The following is a 13,737-nucleotide window of genomic DNA, read 5'->3' on the forward strand; positions in this document are numbered from 1 at the left end:
AGAAAGCTTACAGGGAGTGGAAGGAAGGCAGGATCAGTAAAGAAAGCTACCTTGCTGAGGTCAGAACATGTAGGGATAAAGTGAGGAAGGCTAAAAGCCGCATTGAACTGGAACTTGCAAAGGGAATCAAAACCAATAGTAAAAGGTTCTACAGCCACATAAATAAGAAGAAAACAAAGAAAGAAGAAGTGGGGCCGCTATACACTGAGGATGGAATGGAGGTTAAGGATAACCTAGGCATGGCCCAACATCTAAACAAGTACTTTGCCTCGGTTTTTAATGACTAGTGAGGAACCTTGCGATGATGGAGGGATGATAAACGGGAATGTGGATATGGAAGTGGATATTACTGCAACTGAGGTAGAGGCCGTACTTGAACAGCTTGATGGGTCGAAGTCGGAGGGCCCGGACAATCTCCACCCGAGGATATTAAAGGAAATGGCGCGTGAAATTGCGAGCCCGTTAGCGAGAATTTTTAAGCGATCGATAATCTCGGGTGTTGTGCCGTATGACTGGAGGATTGCTAATGTAGTTCCTATTTTTAAGAAAGGGAAAAAGAGTGATCCGGGTAATTATAGGCCTGTTAGCTTGACGTCTGTAGTATGTAAGGTCTTGGAAAAAATTTTAAGGGAGAAAGTAGTTAAGGACATAGAGGTCAATGGTAATTGGGACGAACTGCAACATGGATTTACTAAAGGTAGATCGTGCCAAACCAATCTGATCTCCTTCTTTGAGAAGGTGACGGATTACTTAGATAAAGGAAATGCGGTAGATATAATTTACCTAGATTTCAGTAAGGCGTTCGACACGGTTCCGCACGGGGAGCTGTTAGTTAAATTGGAAAAGCTGGGAGTGAATATGAAAGTTGTAAGGTGGATAAGGAACTGGTTAAAGGGGAGACTCCAGAGGGTCGTATTGAAAGGTGAACTATCGGACTGGAAGGAGGTCACCAGTGGAGTCCCTCAAGGATCGGTCTTGGGACCGATCTTATTTAACCTTTTTATTACTGACCTTGGCACAAAGAGCGGGAATGTGCTAATAAAGTTCGCGGATGACACGAAGCTGGGGGGTATTGCTAACACGGAGAAGGACAGGGATACTATTCAAGAAGATCTGAACCACCTTGTAAACTGGAGTAATAGAAATAGGATGAAATACAATAGTGAAAAGTGCAAGGTCATGCATTTAGGAATTAATAATAAGAATTTCGGATATACGTTGGGGGCGCATCAGTTGGAAGCGACGGAGGAAGAGAAGGACCTTGGGGTACTGGTTGATAGCAGGATGACTATGAGTCGCCAATGTGATACGGCTGTTAAAAAAGCAAATGCGATTTTGGGATGCATCAGGCGGGGTATTTCCTGCAAGGATAAGGAGGTGTTAGTACCGTTGTATACGGCGTTGGTGAGACCCCATCTGGAATACTGTGTGCAGTTCTGGTGTCCCATGTTCAAGAAGGATGAATTCAAACTGGAACAGGTTCAGAGACGGGCTACGAGGATGATCCGAGGAATGGAAAAAACTGCCTTATGAAAGGAGACTCAAAGAGCTTGGCTTGTTTAGCCTGGCCAAAAGAAGGCTGAGGGGGGATATGCTCGCCCTATATAAATATATCAAGGGGGTTAACGTTAGGGAGGGAGAGGAATTATTTAAGTTTAGTACTAATGTAGCCACGAGGACGAATGGGTATAAACTGGATATTAGGAAGTTTAGACTTGAAATTAGACGAAGGTTTCTGACCATTAGGGGAGTGAAGTTCTGGAATAGCCTTCCGAGGGAAGTAGTAGGGGCAAAAGACTTTCCTGGCTTTAAGACAAAGCTTGATAAGTATATGGAGGGGATGTTATGATAGGATCGTCAATTTGGGCAATTGATCTTGAATTACCATCAGACAGGTCTGCTCAATGGTCTGCGGGGAGATGTTGCATGCGATGGGTACTGAGTTGCTGCGGAGAACTCCTTCTTGGGTGCTGGCTGGTGACTCTTGCCCACATGCTCAGGGTTTAGCTGATCGCCATATTTGGGGTCGGGAAGGAATTTTCCTCCAGGGCGGATTGGCAGGTGCCCTGGAGGTTTTTCGCCTTCCCCTGCAGCGTGGGGCACGGGTCGCTTGCTGGTGGTGTCTCTGCAGCTTGAGGTCTTCAAACCATTTTTGAGGATTTCAATAACTCGGTCCTGGGATAGGGGTTGTATAAAATTGGATGGGTGGGGTTCTGTGGCCTGCCTTGTGCAGGAGGTCAGACTAGATGATCAGATTGGTCCCTTCTGACCTATGAGTCTATGAGTCTATGAGTCTATGAGCATATCCGTGCATATTAAAGCCAATTATCTCATTCTCGAAACCTGTTACCTTTGGCCTGAACCATTATTTCCATGTTCTTGTGGTGTCTCTTGGGGTTACCGGTATGACCCAGAATTTTGGTAAACACATTCAGTTCCTCAAAGTCTAAAAGGGTAGGTAGGCCATTTATCTATGCCAAAGGTTACAAAAACTCATGCTAACGTGCTTTAGCTAATCATATAGGATACAGGCCTGCAGGTTCCTTGTCTTACAACCAAATATAATTAATTAATGTCTACTGAAATTATTCAATACAAACATTAAAACCAAAATAATATAATCAAACTAATACAGAATAAAAGGATATATAATATAGCAAGCTAGCAGGCTGGTCCTATGAGCTACATTTCTCACTACCCTTAGGCGAGGTCTAAATTAGAAACTTTTGCAGGTATGGTAATGTTAGTTAGGGTACTAAAGCCCTAGACGCATTTGTTAGTATAGGTTATTTCATTAGTGAAATATGGTAATGGCTTTATTATTCAAGCTTTAACATTGCATGAAGAAACTTGCAGTTCACAACCCTCAGCCCTGGGATACGCAAGTCTACATTGAATGGATAATGTCCTGTGAGTGCGTAAGCCCATACTCTAAGTGATGGAGTTTGAGAATGAAAGTGTACCCAAGACTGCGATGGGACTTTAGCACTATCTGAAAAGGTAATTTAATGCATCTCTGCCATCCTTCTGGCTGCAGAAAGTTAGAGGAAGACTTGCCTGGATTTGTTGTCACAGCACATGCTACTGCGTGGGTCTTGATTTCATGATGCATTTTTTACCAAGACTAACCGGAGTAGCATTTTCCCCAGGGGACCTTTTCTCTCCTTATTTCTCAGGCTATCAACCACCAGATTCTACAGTGGTGGCAACAGAGTAAAATACAGCAACCAGCAGGTCCTTATATAGTGAGGACATTGACTTTGGTCTCATGTAGGTGAAGATTGTGGTGCTCAAATAATGAAAAAAACAATCAGGTGAGGCAGTTAGGTGGAGGTGGCTTTGTACTTGCCCTGTGCAGAAGAGATTCTTAGAATGGTGGTTGAAACAATGAAAAGTAAAGCAAAAAATAAAACACAGACAATAACCAAAATTTCATTAGCTGATGTTTTGTAGCAAGAGCTCTTTAGTAGCTGTGTGATATCTCAGAAGAACTGCCCAAGAACTGTGGAGTGGCAGAGCGATAACCTAAAGGTGTTACCAGTTTGCAGAACCGAGTAGAGGACACCACTGATCCAGTATCCAGATGCCATCTGGGCACACATAGCCTTGTTCATGATCACTCTTTAATGTAGGGGATGGCAGATAGCAATATAGCAATCATATGCCATGACCACTAGAAAAATCACCTCTGCAAAAGCTAAGGTGGGAACCAAAAAGACTCAGGTGAGAACCAGAGAAAGATCAATCTGCTGTTGGTTAAGGAATTGACCATGGATTTAGGGACAGTAACAGATGTAGCAGACATCTAGGAAGGACAAGTTTCCAAGGAAGAAGCACACAAAGTTGTGAAGTTGGCAGTTGAGGGCTCCAACCAGGATGATAGGATTCCCCACCAGCGCTTCCAGTAAATGACTAGAAACACCACAAAGTGTAGAATCTGCACCTCCCAAATGTCAGAGAATCCCAGGAGAAGAAATTCATTCAGGGTGGTTTGCTTGAACATTTCTTGCCTAGGATACACTCTGTGGAGAGATGGACATGGAAAGAAAGAAAGAAGAAGGAGAGAAACTGTTTATATGTATTAAGTAGCAGAAAAGATACAGAGGACTGAAGAACTACCAATGGACTCCATTTTTTTTGCTTTGCTATGTGGATGTACATTTCTTATTATAGTTAAGAGGAGGTTTTATTTTGAAAGATGACAATTTAACAAATATATTTTTTTATTCAACAGGCTGCCTGCCTATATTCCAAATCATATCTGCTGGCTCTACTGACCCAGATGAGTTATATTATTGATTTTCTTGTTAACCCTGTAGAAGCAACACAGCTATAGGAGAATAGCATGTATATTATTCTGGCTCATTGATCAGCTTTAGCAAGAGCATTCTTAGCTCAGTTTCAAATACAGGCCCAGTTTTACCCTCACTTACACCTGAGGTAAAACATTGTCTTAAATTCCATACATACTGATGCCTATACAACCCAACTGCCTTCAAATTCCTCCCTCAGTGACACACATGCTAATCATTTCACAGTCTACCCCACGCAACTCCATTGTCTCTATTTTCTGCCATCAGTGACAGCAGTGTAACCCCAGGTTGAGATTTTCAAAGTGGCCAAAGGGGTTTGGAAGTCCATTTTGCATGATTTTATTAATAATTGATCATTCAAATCCATGAGGTGACTTTGAAAATCTCAGTCTAAATTTTGATAGACAAGGCTACACAGCTAGTCTTCATTGGTGCATTTCTCTATAGACAATGTATCCCATAGCAAAGACTCAGTAATTTGTAATCAAAGATTCAGAGATGTAAAGGATGGAAAAATCTATTGAGCCATCTCACCCATTTCCTGGGTTTTGTATAAGATTTCTACCTCTGGGACATTTTCTTGTATCTTGTTCAGTGTTGGTTATGAAATATGAAGCAATAGGATTTCCAATATTTGTTTCACGTGTTTTAGCTTATAGAGCTTCGTGGCAATTCCTCTGGTATCTCCCAATGCAGAGAAATTAATGGTCCTCTGAGCAACTCAATGTCAAAAATATTTTGGAAACATGGACTGAGTTCAGAGAAGAGCAATAAAAGTGAATTTGAAGACTGGATTTGTTGATTTAGGATGAAAGTTTAGAATGCTGTAGACCAAATATACATTAAAAATAATAATTTTGAAGGAATGCATTCACATACATCTTGTCTTAAATTCAGGTGGCTGCTAAAAGGTGTACATTAAATTTTATTTGTTCAATTTTGGTCATAATTTCAGAGTTGCTAGTGTAAGCATAAATATGTACATTTATTTCATTGGTCTTTTCTGGTGGTGTTAATGATTCACATGCTTTCAATAATAATGCTGCAAAAATGTAATTTATACATTTTATATGAGTGATATTAATTACTCCAGATAATTAGCCTTAATAATGAATTAAGAGGAACGTCTATTTTGAATCTCCCTGCAAATAAAACCCTCAGATTATTCCGTGTGAAGGGGACACTGCATTGTACCCTAGTATACCCCCCCAACACACACACACGCATATGGCTTTTACCTTGCAGTAAATTGTATGTTATCCCAGCATGTCTACCACTGTGGGGTTAGCATGAATGGGAAGGAAGGCTCTTCCCCTGCTCTCCTTTGATGCTACTACCCTTCCTTCTCCCCTCTCCTGGTGTCAGATCTATGCCAAGACCTAATGAGCAGGGGTGCCAGGTTTGTAGAAATGTTGGTGGTGCCCAGAACCTGCCTCACAAACTCCACTCCTACAAACTCCATCCCCACCTGCCTAAGGCTCTGGGAGGGAGTTTGGGTACGGGAGGAGGTCTGGGGTGCAGGCTCTGGGATGAAGTTTGGGTGCAGACTCTGGGCTAGGGTGGGGGTGGGGGTGTAGGAGGTGGTGTGGGGTGCAGGATCTTGGAGGGAGTTTGGGGATGAGAGGGGCTGCAGGGGTGAGGGCTGTGGAGTAGGGCTGAGGATGAGGGGTTTGGGGTGTGAGAGGGGCTCAGGGCTAGGGCAGATGGTTGGGGTGCACGAGGGGTGAGGGCTCTGGCTGGGGGTGCAGGGTCTGGGGTGAGGCAGGGCTGATGATGAGTTTGGACTGCAGGCAGGCTGCTCCGGGGCTGCGGCTAGAGAGGAGGACTCCCCTCAGCCCTCTCCCTGCAGGCAGCAGCGAGCTCTGGGGGAGGGGGACCCAGCACCACACTACCTTACACCACTGTCACTGCACGTGCTCCTAGCACCCCTTTCATGGCCAGGAAGCCCCCTCGCCTTCTCTGTGGGGGGCTTAGATCACATGTGCACCTCCTCCCCTGCTGCTGTCCCTCACTGCAGCCTCCCTGGGGGTGGCAGATGGGGCTGCCCCTTGCCCAGCGTGGGGCAGGAGCAGTGACTGCAGGTGGGGAGACCCCATGTGCTGGTGGAGGGTCCCCTTTGAAGAAGGAAGGGCAGAGTAAGGGCAGCCTGCCCTGCTGTTAGTGGAGGAGGCACTAGGACCCTGTGGCAGCAGCTGATGCCGGGAACCAGCAGAGCAGAGTCAATGTGGAGCTGCAGGCTCCCGAGCCCTGGGGAGGTGCGCAGAGGCAGCAAGTGGGGCCGGAGGACACTCGGGGGAGGCATGTGGGGGCGACAGGCGGGGCCGAGGGAGAGACCTGGATCCAAACATTGATGGAGCCGGGCCCCTGGGCCCAGAATATTGCTGGAGCCCGGGCACCACAGGCCCATACAACTCACTGCCCCTGCCTAGAAGTATCTTCCAGTGCTACCCCTGCTCTTGTCTGTCCTGTACTGTGACTCCAAGGGACTTGGAGGTACTCACTGAAGACCACCATCCATGCTACCTGCCCCTCCATCTAACACCAGCCTCTGGGGCAATGTCTGCCACTGCCTGCTGAGGGTGAATGTTGGCATGTGAGTCTCTGTTAGATGAGGAGACATCATCCCCAATACCCAGGCAGTGGATTTTGTCAGGTTCCTCCCTGTGGGTCACCAGCTGGTGGAAGCAGGTGGCCATCCTCTGGAGGCTGCTCAGAAGATTTAGTGTAACCCAGAGTCAGTGTATGTTAGGGGTCCCTCTCTGTGCCTGGTCCACACAGAATCTGAGTCTGTTACAGCCCTGACTAGGGAGCTTTGGATCAAGTGGTAGCTCTAGCAACTCACGTAGCACTGGAAGTCCCCATCTTAGCCCTTGGAGTGTTTACCAAAGTGTCGGCCATCACAGCAGCATAAAAGGGGCCATTACTGTGGAGCAGGTGGACAGCTGAATGGGAGGGTATAGATGGTGGGCATCCATGAGGGAGAAAGAAGTGTCCCCAGGCCCCTCCTGAGCTACATGTGGGAGAGACTGGAATGGAAGACACAACATCTGGAATACAGCGCAGCAGAGAAGGGGGAACACACAAGATGGGGTGAATGTTCCTCCCCAGCTTCCAGCCAGCCACAAGGTGAGAAGCCTTCTTAGGTGGGGAGAACATCTCAGTGAACACCTATCACAAGCAAGGAGTGAGCTGTTACGACAGTTGTCATGATGGTTGATAGGCCAGGGACTGAAATGGGGACCTCCAGAGATAAAAATAGAAGCTTGAACTCAAGGGCTGGGGCACCTGGGATCAGGCACTAAGGCTCTTGAGCTATGACTCTTACATATTCATATCCTCTGTGGACTGGGCACATCCTCTGTGTTACTGGGAACCTGTAACACTGTAACACACACTCACAAATCAATTACACTTTCCCACGTCTGCCTGGCCCGTGGCACAGCATCAGCCTTTATGGAAGACCTTGAGTCCCCCATAGAGGTCTTCCCAGGACCACACCTGAACTGAGACCTGTCCGCACCATTGCATTTATACCATCATTTGTGAGTGTGGTAGTGATACCTTGGTGGTGCTCTTGCAGTCATGGGGGAAAAAATAACCAATAGCAGGTCCTAAAAGCAGGTATTGTAGAAGGAATGCCCCTGCAAAAATGTGTCGCTGTAGTGTGAGCACTTAGGGTGGAACATTTTCTTTGGTGAAGGTTATTAAAAAAAAAGTGAGAGATTGCCCTAAATGGCCCCCTCAAGGATTGAACTCACAACCCTGGGTTTAGCAGGCCAATGCTCAAACCACCGAGCTATCCCTCCCCCCCATGCTCACTGTACTGGGAAATTTGGAAAGTGCACCATATTTTCTCATGAAAAATGACACCTGAAGAAATACTGAAAGTCCTGAAAAGTCCTCATGGAAACAATCAGTGTTAATAGATGCTGCAGGATCTAGTGATCAATAGATTTCAGTACCCAATAAAATAATGGGAAAGTTATGCTGTAAAATGGCCAATAGGTGGCAGCATAGTAACATTGGGAAGCTTTTTAGCTACACTGAGCTCTTCTTCAGGTGAATATTAGCAATTGTAGCCCCACCTTCCCAGCGCAGTGCCAGTCCGCGTTCATAGCACCATTTCACAGAGATGGAGCTTGAGATCCATGTCTTGTGACACTTCCTCAGTTGGGGATCTGCCCCACTGACACAAATGGAGTCAGCTGAGAATCTGTCTTACCTGGTGCCCAATGGGGTGGCAAATGGTGATAGTCTTACCAGCCTAGATGACCCATGCCAGATTGTTTCTAGACTCTGAGTACATGGAGAGCATCTTCCCCCTCTCCTGCCCCCGTGCCTTTCTGGTTATTATATTATCATCCCACAATCAGTATGAAGTGGGGTGAGGTAACTCCCCAGTTAGTGTTGCACATCAGCCTGGTTTTGTCCCTTCCTAAGATCCACCCTCCAAAGAGCTGTATTTTATTACTGCTACATATTCCACATCAGGAAACAGAAAAGCTGCTGCCAGTCCCTGACCACGTCACCATCACCACCACAGGAATTAAGGGAGAATTTACTCCACTTCATAATTTACAACGTAAACTGATCTCTTGTGAGGGGATGAAAATTGCTCTTTTTCCTAAAAGGCATTGAAATGCTGAATATACCAGGATATATGTTGTGAAGTTATTAACACGAAGTGTGACTATATAGACCATTGTTGTAACCAAGATTCTGTAGTGGCACTAAATCTTGGAGAAAGGGGATTAAGTGGGTGTCTATGAGAAGATTATGATTTGCTGGTTTGATTATGCTACCTGTTTGCATGTATCATGTTTGTATTTAAAGTTATAACTATTGGCTCTATACTGTCTGTATTTCAAACTTGCTTCTGAGTGACACCCCACACAATTTGCATCAGCCTGGCCTGCTTGATGACCCGTTAAGGACCATCAGCTATACAACTGACCCATTGAGAGAAGGCAGATACACCCTGTGTCACAGAAAGGCATACAGGGAAATGCCTATGGACAGAACTCTAAGGTTTTTCCATGCCATGTGCTGGATAGCTTGTATTTGAGACAAAAGAAGCACAAGCCACATATCAAAAGGTTTATAAAAGGTACATCATCTCCATTTTGTCTTCATTCCTGCTTCTTAAGTCTGGAAGAACTTTGCTACAAACTGAAGCTCTGAACAGAGGAATGAATGACCCATCCAAACTGTGGATGTACGTACTCCAGAGACTTGATTTGAATCCACAGTTTATTCCATCACTGCTAAAAGCCTGAACCAAGAACTTTGCCATCACTGAATGTCACTGATCCAATTTTAGCTCTTATCTCTATTTCTTTTCTTTTTATGAATAAACCTTTAGATTTTAGATTCTAAAGGATTGGCAATACTGTGATTTGTGGGTAAGATCTGACGTGTATATTGACCTGGGTCTGGGGCTTGGTCCTTTGGGATCGAGAGAACCTTTCTTCTTTTACTGGGATATTGGTTTTCATAACCAGTCATCTCCCTAAGAAGTGATGCTGTTAGGGAAACTGGAGTGTCTAAGGGAATTCCTTTTTTGACGTCTGTTTAGCCAGTGAGGTAAAACCAAAGTCCTCTCTGTTTGGCTGGTTTGCCATGCCTTAATAGTAAAGGAACTCCAGCTTTGGGCTGTAACTGCCCTGCTCAAAGCAATTTTATCCTGAATTGATACTCTCAGTAGTGTCCTGCCAGAGGCTTCATCGTTCCATATAGTTCAATTAATTCTAACAAGAGGTCAGCGTATATGGACACTAGACTGTAATGAAAAATCTGAGTCCAAGATTTTAGTTGATGTACTTATTGGTTTTGACTCCTAAGACCTGGCGTGATTCTGGCTATTGACAGAAGTGAAATACAGAACTTAAGCATCATTCTTTAGCTCTGGTATGTCACAAGATGAGATATGATAGATAGCCAAGTTCTGATATGACAGATCAGACCAATTCTCTACCAGAGATATGGACCGTTATATTCGACATTGCTCTGATATGGCAGAGCGAGGTCTACATGGGTACCAGTGATCTGTCCTCGGACTGAGACTTCTGGTACTTTGCTCTGAAGTCTACATTTTTAGCCTTAAAATTTGAGCCAGTAACCAGGAGAGGAAGGGAATATTCTAAATATTTTTGGTATTAATTCACAAGACTTGATTAACATTTCATGCTATGTTCTTCCAATTCGATTGCCCTGCTTGTTTTTTTTTTTTTTGTTCCTAGACTCAGCCCATGTCAGGCACAGATTGGAGAAACCAAACAACTGTCATAGAATTAATCCTCCTGGGATTTGGGGATCTCCCTGACCTCCAAATTCTTCTCTTTCTAACGTTCCTAGTGATCTACCTGGCAACCGTGGCTAGGAACACTCTCATTGTGGTGCTTGTTGTGACTGATCAGCATCTTCACACCCCCATGTATCTGTTTCTGGGTAACCTGTCCTACTTGGAGATCTGCTACACCTCGACCTTCCTGCCCAGGTTACTGGCCAGTCTGCTGACTAGGGACAGAACCATCTCAGTCAGTGGCTGCATCATACGACTGTATTTCTCTGGCTCTCTGGCAGCTACGGAATGCTATCTCCTAGCAGCAATGTCTTATGATCGGTATTTAGTCATATGTAAACCTCTGCACTATTTAACTCTTATGAATAACAGGTTTTGCCTCCATTTGGCTGATGGGTCATGGTTAAATGGTTGTTTGGCTATCACAATCTTTGTCTTATTCATATCACAGTTAATATTCTGTGGCCCAAATGAAATTGACCATTTCTATTGTGATCCCATCCCACTGATTGAACTCTCCTGCAGTGACACACACCTGAGCATATTGGTGAATTTCATAATAGTCTCCGTATTCACCCTGTCTCCATTCCTACTAACCCTGATGTCCTATATGTTTATCCTTGACAGTATCCTGAGAATCTCTTCCACCACCAGGAGACAAAAGGCCTTTTCCACCTGCTCCTCTCACCTCACTGTGGTGACAATTTTCTAAGGAACCATAATCATTGTCTACATGCTACCAAAACGTGATACACTCAGAGATCTGAAGAAAGTGCTCTCCCTCTGCTTCACCGTCCTAACTCCCCTGGTAAATCCCCTCATCTACAGCCTGAGAAACAGAGAGGTAAAGGAAGCCCTGAGTAAAGCAGTCAGTAAATGTGGCTTTCAGAAAAACATGCAGAGACTATGAGATAATAATTTACCTTGAGGTTTTGAAAGCTGCCTCGATGATTGAAGTAATGAGCCTGTGATGCACTGTACCTCACAGTAGCCCCCTGTAACCCCTATATTCATCTTTTGTATATAGTTGTGATATTTCATGAAAAGCATTCCTTGTGAGGTATCATTTGTAAGGTCATGATCTGCTGAAACTCATTCTTCTGTTAAAATATGTATATCATCCTTGTATATGGCGATATGAGATTTTGTTATATGGTTGTTATTGAAATATATTAGGAGCCTGGGAATCACCCACTGTTAGTTCTCCAGTGACAATATAGGAGGTGACCCACACTCAGGCGGGTGTTAAACGAATGTCACCAACCATTGACCAGCAGGGGAATTGTAAACAAGAAATTCACAATTCTGTAAGACAGTTGTGCAAGCACCACGCAATGGGAATTGCTGAACTCTATGACTCAGCAAGGCCCACCAGGACATGTCTGGGCCAGCATTTTTCCAGGGACATGAATTGAGAGTATAAAATAAGGGACAGTGGCCTCATGAGACCACCTCTCTCCTCCTCAACCTATTCTGGAGGCAATAAGAACGCTGCAAAGACAAAGACTTTGAACTGGGGAGGTTGGTCCCAGGCTGGGAAGGGAATTCAGCCTGTGTAAAGAGAACTGTAACCTGGCTACAACATCCAGTGGGGTGTGAAAATCTCTTTGATTCAAATCCTAGTGAGTCTGATGAAGTTTAGGATTTAGAATGTGTGTTTATTTTATTTCCTAGGTATAAAATTAAGAGACAGATTTTAACTGATTATAAGTGTTAGTTAACTCATAGACTCATAGACTTTAAGGTCAGAAGGGACCAATGTGATCATCTAGTGTGGCCTCCTGCACAAAGCAGGTCACAGAACCCTGCCCATCCACTTCTAAAACAAATCCCTAACCTATGTCCGAGTTATTGAAGTCTTCAAATTGTGGTTTGAAGACCTCAAGCTGCAGAGAATCCACCAGCAAGTGACCCATGCCCCACGCTACAGGGGAAGGCGAAAAACCTCCAGGGCCTCTGCCAATCTGCCCTGGAGGAAAATTCCTTCCCGACCCCAAATATGGTGATCAGCTAAACCCTGAGCATGTGGGCAAGACTCACCAGCCAGTACTCAGGAAAGAATTCTCTGCAGTAACTCAGATCCCATCCCATCCCATTCAACATCCCATCACCGCCCATATGGCATACTTATCTGCTGATAATCAAAGATCAATTGCCAGAATTAAGCCATCCCATTATACCATCCCTTCCATAAACTTATCAAGCTGTGTCTTAAAGCCAGATATGTCTTTTGCTCCCACTACTCCCCTTGGAAGGCTGTTCCAGAACTTCACTCCTCTAATGGTTAGAAACCTTCATCTAATTTCAAGTCTAAACTTCCTAGTGTCCAGTTTATACCCATTTGTTCTTGTGTCCACATTGGTACTAAGCTTAAATAATTCCTCTCCCTCCCGAATATTAATCCCTCTGATATATTTATAAAGAGCAAGCATATCCCCCCTCAGCCTACTTTTGGCTAGACTAAACAAGCCAAATTATTTGAGTCTCCATTCATAAAACAGGTTTTCCATTCCTCGGATCATCCTAGTAGCCCGTCTCTGAACCTGTTCCAGTTTGAATTCATCCTTCTTAAACATGGGAGACCAGAACTGCACACAGTATTCCAGATGAGGTCTCACCAGTGCCTTATATAACGGTACTAACACCTCCTTATCTTTGCTGGAAATACTTCGCCTGATGCATCCTAAAACTGCATTAGCTTTTTTAACAGTCATATCACATTGGCGGCTCATAGTCATCCTGTGATCAACCAATACCCCAAGGTCCTTGTCCTCTGTTGCTTCCAACTGATGTGTCCCCAATGTATATCTAAAATTCTTATTATTAATCCCTAAGTGCATGACCTTGCACTTTTCACTATTAAATTTCATCCTATTACTATTACTCCAGTTTACAAGGTCATCCAGATCTTCTTGTATGGTATCCCAGTCCTTCTCCGTGTTAGCAATACCCCCCAGCTTTGTGTCATCCGCGAACTTTACTGGCACATTCCCGCTTTTTGTGCCAAGGTCAGTAATAATAAGGTTAAATAAGATTGGTCCCAAAACCGATCCTTGAGGAACTCCACTAGTAACCTCCTTCCAGCCTGACAGTTCACCCTTCAGTACGACCCATTGTAGTCTC

General features: G+C 44.5%; 1 pseudogene; it reads left to right on the forward strand.

The window, feature by feature from the left end:
* Positions 1-10,561: 10,561 nt before the first annotated feature.
* Positions 10,562-11,524, forward strand: LOC127042166 (olfactory receptor 6N1-like; annotated as a pseudogene).
* The last annotated feature ends 2,213 nt before the right edge of the window (positions 11,525-13,737 follow it).

This window comes from Gopherus flavomarginatus, unplaced genomic scaffold, assembly GCF_025201925.1.
Source record: "Gopherus flavomarginatus isolate rGopFla2 unplaced genomic scaffold, rGopFla2.mat.asm mat_scaffold_34_arrow_ctg1, whole genome shotgun sequence".
NCBI classification, from domain to species: domain Eukaryota; kingdom Metazoa; phylum Chordata; order Testudines; family Testudinidae; genus Gopherus; species Gopherus flavomarginatus.